A 9,211-nucleotide genomic window follows, 5' to 3' on the forward strand; every position below is an offset into this window, starting at 1 on the left:
ATTATAATTTGCATTAAATAACAATAATAAATATCTCACATTACTGTTAATATTTTAACCAAAATTTACTGGTGCAGTTCATTATTTTTTGCTGTTTAAATGTGAATATATTATTTTATAGAAGATGGCGCTTACTGCTTGTTGATTGCCTATTAGTACAAAGTATATTCAAAAGATGGCGCTAAACTAAATACACTTTTAAAAAATTAGAATAGCACGTAGGAATTGAAAACTGAAACCTACTTAGTTCCCACCACACCTTAGAGTTCCCACATAGGCACCTACAAAGGAAAGAAGAAGAAGAAGAAAATAGTAGTTCACAGCTCAATCATAGATCCCTAAATCCTAATGAAATATCAAATAGTACAAGAATGCATTTTTGTTACTCGAGTGGAACTCGTTATAATGTTAGTTATTAATAATTACCTACTATGTTTATCTACATTCTACGGTACGGTGTACAGTATAATATTATGTGTCTAAGATCTAATAAAACAATTGAATTGTGTTTAAATGTATAAGTAAGGTCTATAAGTAGGTTATTATTACACGAATTTTTATATTAAACAATTTTACAAACTAGGGTAGGGTAGGCCGTAGGCTATATTATTAACTAATATCTCCCTAGTTTATTTGTGATTTGTGAAGTTATATTACTAGACACCGACATTAAAAATTAAAATTTTTTTAATCCCTTGCCTCGATACATAAATTTAAAAAAATATATTTTTTTTTTTTCTTCAAAATCAAATTTTTTTTAATTCAGAAAACAACATCTGAAAATGAAAAATGAGAATAATTTTTAGTAACCGTAATTAATTTGATAAACTAGCGATTTATAGTTAAGGATTTTCTTTCCTAAACTACCATCAAGGTAAAAATTTCCCCTAGGTAAATACCTATTTTTCCAATTATTTGCCATAAATTTTAAGCATTAGGTGAATAAATTTAGATAGAAAGATAGGTTTCTATTATTTGAAGAATAAAATAAAGAAACGTATTAATGCGCACTTTTACAATTTGCTTTGTGTGCATTTCAATAAAGAAGTAGCTGCAATTTTATGGGTCGTTTGTGATACAAAGGTGAGGCAAACTATTGTAACTCCAGGCACATTATAAAAGATCGTCGCAAGAGCATACGCATAAAGCCATGGAAATTCTACAAAAGCCCAAGCAAGGTAAGTCTGATTGACATCTCAATTGTTTGAGCTACAAAAAGCTTTTTTTTATTAAACGTCACCTATTCACGATATTATTAGTACTCGTTTAAATGATGGATGGATAAAGGCTTGATTTTTTTTCGAATGAAGGTAATGAAATGGAACGCTTTGCGTAATTTTTTCAGATATATTCGTGCTGTTTTATCTCCCCTTTTCAATTTATAATAGAAATAAATTAATCTATTTGTCTAAATAAGCTTAGTATTCTTATTTATATACAATTAGATTTTTAATTGCGTTCATTCATCTTTGCTTTGATCAACATTTAAGAATTTTGTTTACCTTGATTGTACATGTACCTACTAATCCTCAAAAATATTTCTTCTCAAAACCTCGGAATTTACATACCACAAAAACATTGGTCATCGGAATTCTAGTGATCGTTAATTTAATAAATTGTAGTAGATACCTACCTAACATTATTCATCAACTGAGTTCTAATAAGTGCCTATTTTTTATTTTAAAAACAACTATCATCGGCACGAAAAGAAACGAAGGAAGATAAAAACTGAGATAACGAGAATGGACTAAAATTACGGCTCCACTAGCATTATAAATATTCAAAGCTGGCTCGGGCGGTGCCGTTGAAAAAATTGACGTCTCAATTATCGAAGCCCCGAGGTGAGGCTGGATATTTAATTTATATTATTCTCACGTATCTTATTTCCTGTTATCATCCGTGGATATGTTTCTGTACTTACGTTGTTTTGGGTGTCATTTGCTTGATGGGTAGTAGGTAAGCGATATTCGTTATTTTTTTACTTTTGAAAATTACAATAAATGCATTTTTTTAGTCTTATAAATATATAAATTGATAATTTTATTAATTTGTCTTCGTACGTGGTTGTTTCTTCGGAAGAATTTGCTATAATATAGCGATAAGACCGTCGCGGTCTTTTGTTTTAATTAATAATTTCTTTGTAGTGTTTAACTTTAAGAGCAATAGTGTATTAATAAATAAATAATTTATATTGTATAACTGTAGAAAGTTGAATTTGAATATTATGTAAAATACAAATGCCCACAAAATTTTGCTTATTTTCAAAGCATGTGATACAGCATTAGCTGCGCTACCATACCTATCCATAACTTTTTAAGCATTTTTGATCGAAAACTAATAAATCTCATGTTCTTTGATACAGATCTTACATCTATGGTAAAAAACATCTCACAGAATGTACTGTACAACACGAAAAAAATATCCAATCCGAAAAAACCTATAGAGCGTGTCTCACCTCAATCGGATTCCCGGAACAAATTTAATCATCTCATAAATTTGTAGATACATTATACAGTCGAAACTAATACATCGTAAATTTCATTACATATGGGTATGTAAATCTTATTATGATTTAATTTTATGCTACATAGAAGCTTATCAATAAAACATGAATCCATGGGTATGAGATTCTCACTTTACAACTGAAGGTAGGTACTTGTAATTTCAATCGTAGATTAAAATATTTTACGACTTTTTCTGTATAAATATAATTATTATCATTTCATTAAGATGGGATCCGGTACACTGTGAATTTATAAAATAAATTTTGTACCTCAGATGCAAATCAATTTATTCAAATAGAAACGTGTTGGATAAACATTTTTCAATTAATTTTTATGAATAATATTCTTTAGAAATATGTACTTAGTAATCCATAAGAGATGACATAGAAATGCTTACAATCACTTTGAAACGTTTTAAAATACCGTTTTTCACAGAAATCAAAGCTGCGAAATCAACAGGTACCGGCAAAGGGAAGTTTTGGAAGTTTCGAAATATGTAGTTACATATTTTATATATATATTTTTTTTGTTATATTATCTATTATTGTGTTCTACTTGTCAAGATTACGTCCTAATTTCAAGAGATAATCTTCGCATTACTAAGTTTACACCAAGTGGTTGAATTTACTTTACAAATATTTGCCAAGAACTGTGTAAACCAAACTCACTTCAGAGCTACGGATACCTTGGCAATTTAATTTTATACTTTACAAAATAGATCTTATAGTGAAAGGGGGAGAGTTCCTTTTTGGTCGTAAATTGTAAATGTTTGCATTTATTTCACCTGTATATGATGACAGCTCCCGTTTTAAAGTTTGTCTGGAAAGCTCTTTTAAAACACATATTTGCACTGCGTAATAACTTTTTGATTTTATTGCTTTTTACACTTTGAATTTTCGAAAATCAGTTTTAAGTATATCTTATAATAAAACAATACTTATTTTCTTTTGTATGTTTAAAGATGAAGGTTATTCGCAGCTTTGACTTTTCAACTACTACATAAAAAAAATTAAGCTATATAAATAAAACTAAATATAACGGCACATAAATCATATCTTATAAAAACGCTGTCAGCGTCCATAACGTCCAAAAAATCACAGTTTATTATTTTCGAAATCGGCAAAAACCTGGACGGTTTTAACACCTATTTTACACAAGTTCAAAGTAACGAATCGTTTATTTTCCCGCGCCATGTTTCATACTATGGACACGTTCGGGTATCTAATATATCTTATTTTTTAAGGTTGAACACATCTGTTTCTGATCCTTTTCCAGCTGCGATATCTTCATTTGGCGGTCGGCAGGTGTCACGTGGTGTCTTGCATCCCTCTTTAACACGTGTAAAACTACACCTCTCTCTTTTCCTTTTGTGTAAGAGCTTAGCTCGGTTTGTAAGATGCGTTTTCTTTTTATTTTATTTCAAGTTGAAGGCTTTATTTATTTCTCTCGAGTTCCTGTTGGATACAAGTCCATATATTTATATGAGATAGAGAGTTTAGTGTTTTGATTCTTGTACGCAATTTACTCAAGCACTGCCACCGTCCATAGCTTATGCTAATAAGGCTGTTAGGTGCATTTAGAATAGAATAGAATAGAAAACACTTTATTGTACAATGCACACAAAAACAAAATTTACAAAAAACGATATTTAACTTAAAATAAATGTACAATTTGGCGGCCTTATCGCTTAAAAGCGATTTCTTCCAGGCAACCTTGGGGTATAGGAAAAATAAATCAGTAAAAAGGTAGATAGTGCATAAATACGTACATTATACAAGAAACTGTAATTATACATAGATTACATAATATACTTAAGAATCAAATAATATTATACAAAAAAAAAACAAATGAGAAATGAGCAGTATAGGAATACAAATATTAGAAGAGAGGAAAATAAATTTACATAAATAGATAACTAAATCAGCAAAGAACACAGACAGACAGCATTAGAGAGATAGATAGTAGTTCTTAACAAGAGTTTTAAAACTATATAAAGATTGGGCTTGCCTGATCGTTGTTGGGAGAGAGTTCCACAATCTTACGGCTTGTACGGTAAAAGAGCAATCGTAGAATTTGGAAGTGTGAACAGGCATACAAAGCGTAAGATTGTCGGAGGAACGGAGATTGAGTTCATGAGAAGACCCCATAAACACAAATCTTTTTTTCAAGTAGGAAGGAGTTCTAGGATCAAAAAGGATGGAGTATAATAAGGAAAGGATATGCATATTCCGGCGAAGACGGATAGGAAGCCATCTGAGCTGTGAGCGGAAATCGGAGATATGGTCGAATTTACGTAAACCAAAGATAAATCTAATTGCAAAATTTTGAAGACGTTCCAATTTGTTAAGGTGCTCCTCAGTAAGGTCTAAATAGCTTGCATCAGCGTAGTCAAGGATAGAAAGAAGCAAAGACTGCGCGAGCAAAATTTTCGTGGGTTTTGGTAGAAAATTGCGCAGTCGTCTTAACATCGAACCAACCCCAAAGATCTTACGGCTTACCTGTTGTACGTGTTCTGTCCACGATAGAGTTTGGTCAAACCATATGCCGAGATTTTTAACCGTTGGACTGTAGTCAACATCAACACCATCGATAGTAATTGCAGGCAGGTCTTCAAAAGAAACCCTAGATATGAAGTGAGGACTGCCTATTACTATTACTTGCGTTTTCGTTGGGTTAATTTTGAGTCCATACTGATGAGCCCATGTCACAATAGCACGCAGATCATTATTGATACACTCAACAGCTTGTTCAAGATGCTCAAGACTTGCATGGGTGTAAATTTGTAAATCGTCTGCATATAGATGGTAGAGAGAAGATAATTTACAAGTTATTGAATTAATAAATACGCTAAAAAGGAGTGGTGACAACACGCCGCCTTGAGGTACACCAGCAGTGATATCGCACCAAGTTGAAAAATTATTATCAACACGAATACACTGCCGGCGACCATGTAGATAGCTACGAAACCAGTCGATCACTGCAGGAGATATATTAAGAGAACTCAGCAATGCCAACAATATATCGAAATCAACGGTGTTGAAAGCATTGGAAAAGTCTATAAGAGTAAGAATTGTTAGCTGTTTATTATCCATTGCCAGACGAATATCATCTGTAACCTTGACAAGCGCAGTGACCGTACTATGACCGGCTCTGAAACCGGATTGTAAAGGATCTAATAAGGAGTTTTTCGTTAGAAAAAGGCACAGCTGTTGCTGTACTAGTTTCTCGAGGATTTTTGAAAGGAAGGGCAGGATTGAAATGGGACGATAATCGGAAAAGCTGGAAGGGTTAATCTTTTTCGGGAGAGGAACTACATGAGCGTCCTTCCAACTATCGGGGAAGCTAGCGGTTGAAATAGAGAAATTGAGGATATGTGATATGATAGGAGTGACTATGTCAAGGATAGGTAGGATCATAGTACGGCCAATGCCATCACAGCCCAGAGCATTCGAAGCAATGGACAATATGTTCTTTTTAATATCACTGTCAGTGAACGATGTGAAATTGAACGGAGGAAAACTAGGGGTCGGCAAAGATGAAAGAAAGTTAATAGTATCAAACTTAGTATTGCTATCTAAAGGAGCAACCGAAGAAGTAAAGTGTTTATTTAATTGGTTTAGGTTGGTATTGAGAGGAATATTAGTATTAGATTTGCATTTACGATAAATCCCGCATTCGAGATAATTTAAATCAAGCTTGAAAATACCAGTAGATATTTGAATAGAAATCTAACCAGCAACCAGTTTCTATTTAGCGGTATACACTGTACGTACACATTAATTACCAGGGCCACAGCATTAAAAACTTTGCATATCGCCCTTTTAATAACATTCTAATTTATGGACGTTCCTCTAAAGAATAAGCATGATTCATATATGAAGAGTATTAAATTATAATTTATCTAAGCCTCCGGCTCCACTTATAGTAGATGGAGGCTGTAGGTAATCAAAGTTAACAGATTACTAAATATGTACCTATTTAATATGTTGTAAGAAGAACTATGAGAATAAGTTGTTTTTCAATATTTTCGCATTATAAATAACTTAATTTATTTCTTTTATAAAAATGTATGCTTGTATAATGAAACATTCTTGAACTTTAATATTATTTAAGGGATAAATTTCATGACAGAGATATATCTACATCGGCCGTTAACACGTTCGCCTTTAAAATAACTCTCATACATCATATTAAAATTATATCAGAATAAAAAATCTTGTACAGCATCAATCACTGTACGATCACAGGCAATCAATATAAGTTGTCCAACCGCGGAATCGAACTGCTACCTCACCTGACAGCCACTTTCATGCTACAATGAACATATAAATTGAAGGTTTAATATGCATATTAATTAAAGTATTTAGCGCAAGTCACATTATATTTGTCGATATTGAACAGGTTCTTAAATATTTCTCGACGGTTTTCGTGAATATGTAGCATGTATGGTCTATCTAATATGGTGTTAAAGTTCTGAAAAAATTAAGTTCAATGGAAAAATAATCCTTATTATTTTAATAATAAAGTTTATATTAAATTTAACACTTGAACCTGTCAATAGTTCATTTATAAAACATATTTGATAACTAAATCGAGAACAATTTATGGTTAGGGAGCCAGGTGCAAATTTGGTTAACTATTTCCTCTCAAGAGATAATTCGTCAGACGCATGAGAGTATAGTATTATAAAGCCTCGTGAACGTCAGCTGGCGCTCGGTTGGGGGGGTGAGCGGTTGTAGCCTCCCACGCACATAGGAAAAAAAATACATTCATTCATTCATTTCCTCTCAGCTAAAAATTTGTCAAATTGTAGCTAACCCAATATCTCAACGAAAAAAAATAGTCAGCTGGTTACAACATGGTGTATTATACGTCAGCTGGTGTCTCGAACATGAAAGTTAAATTTAAAGAAAAATTTATTTTCCGTTATTTCCTCTCAAACAAAAATTTACCTGATGATAGCTTATATGTAACTGTGGATAAATATATATGTCAGCTGGCTGTATCTTGGTGGAAAAACCGTCAGCTGATACGGGAGGCTACAACCGCTCTTCCCCCCAACCGAGCTCCAGCTGACGTTCACGAGGCTTCATAATACTCTACTTTGATGCATTTTACTAATTACCGCTTGAGAGGAACTTGGTCATAAAATTTGCTGCTGGCTCCCGGACCATTAAGATCACGGATATACTCAACAAAAAATAGTGTCCGACCGAACTTTCGGTTTCGGTTTCGGTTTCGGCCGAGTTTCGGCCAAAAATCAAGTTTCGGCCGCAGTTTCGGTTTCGGCCAAAATCGGCCGAAACTTTTGCCGAAACCGAAACTTATTTCGCAAGTTCAGTGAACTTAGTTCACACACGTTCACGCTCGCCTAACTTCGTTTTCCTCGGCAACGCTTTGACGGACGCTGTCAAAGCGTTGGTTGACCCACGCTGGTGGAAACAATTTTTGATTATCTATGTTGAGATTGGAACTGGGTGTAATAGTAATTAATAATTATTATTTTTATATAAGAGGTACCTAAAAGAGACTGATTATTCTTCTAAGTACAAATATCAATCCAAAGTATTAAAGACTCTTTAATAAAGAGAAAGATCTCAAAATACCAAAACTTAGTATTTAAAGTAACAGTAACAATTACTGATTTGATTTAGATGACTGATTTTACTGAGAACTTAATTTGAAAAAATAATAAAAATTAAAATTGTTATTCTTAATATTTTAAAAATATTATTTTTTTATTTTATTATATTATTTTTAAATAAATGATTACAACAAATTTAATATATGTACTGTGCTTTCATTTCATGCCCTAATTAAGGCAAAATAGTAGGTAAAATGCACCAAAGTTCAGTATTTTTAGAAATTTCATACTTGACCACGTGAGTTTCGGTTTCGGTTTCGGTTTCGGCCGAAACTGAAGCCACGGCCGAACATTCGGTTTCGGTTTCGGTTTCGGCCTGGAAACCAGTTTCGGTCGGACACTAACAAAAAACAACACGGTTCCTTTACGACAAGCGTACTATCTAACAATAGAATTTTGTGTATAAAAATAGTGAATTAAAATATAAATCGTGGGTCGTGGTCCATAATTCCTAATAGAAACAATAGCGAGATGAACGTGACCAGTTTTCGCATAGCAATGTAAACCTTGCTTGCTACAACCATCTACAACATGACTAGAATTAAATATTTAAATGAACTTACACAATAGTAACTTAATTACGTCATTTGAATAACGTAATTTATGTAGGTGGATATTATATTCATACATCTAATTATAATATGGAACTACATGATTTAAATAGTTTTTCTTTATTTAACACAGCGAAGGAGATAGATATTAGGAAGATACATATTAGGATTGTGGGGTCTATGAGTTATGTAATATCATTTGTCAATATTTTTTTTATTTTAAAGTTATTTGACCCAAGAAATTATTTGTTTTTGAAAGATTCAAAACAGAATCTTATAATTAATCTTTATCCCGTTGCAGTAAGGTATAATTTATAATACATAAATTAATTTAATTGAATAATGTGACTTATAAGTCACTATACAAAAGAATTCAACGCATTAAAAATATATAAGGAAATCGAATACCGAACAAATTAATTAAAACAAAAATATTTAATTGTATTCATTTTTTTAACATATGTTTTAATTTTTAAACCAAACAATTGCCAATTTTCAGTTGTAATATCTTA

The sequence above is a fragment of the Colias philodice genome, chromosome 16, assembly GCF_061535455.1.
Source record: "Colias philodice isolate Cphi_HAF_F1 chromosome 16, ilColPhil1 Martin Lab GWU primary, whole genome shotgun sequence".
Lineage (NCBI taxonomy): Eukaryota > Metazoa > Arthropoda > Insecta > Lepidoptera > Pieridae > Colias > Colias philodice.